Source organism: Chrysochloris asiatica, unplaced genomic scaffold, assembly GCF_000296735.1.
Source record: "Chrysochloris asiatica unplaced genomic scaffold, ChrAsi1.0 scaffold00043, whole genome shotgun sequence".
Lineage (NCBI taxonomy): Eukaryota > Metazoa > Chordata > Mammalia > Afrosoricida > Chrysochloridae > Chrysochloris > Chrysochloris asiatica.
This window is the reverse complement of record NW_006408561.1, coordinates 8,343,981-8,344,360: the sequence shown is the minus strand read 5'-3', so window position 1 is coordinate 8,344,360 and position 380 is coordinate 8,343,981.

The window sequence follows — 380 nt, the reverse complement described above, 5'->3', positions numbered from 1 at the left end:
TATATATATATTTGTTGTAGTTTATATATATATAATTCATGTGTAGCTTCAGAATTTAATATTTTCTTGATTATCCAATTTTTGGCTATACAGTTATTCACAATATTTTTAATTCTTTTAATTTCCAAACAAAAGCAATGAAGAGATGTTATGAAATAAGGATTATAAGACTTTAAAATCAAATAATAATACACGAAGAAGAATAGAAAGAGAGAAGGAAAAATGATGGGAGAAATAAACTGATGAAACTGTTGAGAAAAGAAGTCTAGATTGAATAGTAAGAATTTCTAAATTGAAAAAAATTGCATGGAATGTGTATTACACACTAACGCCATTATTCAACAACATTGATTGTTCTGCTATCTTCTTTATTCATTTTG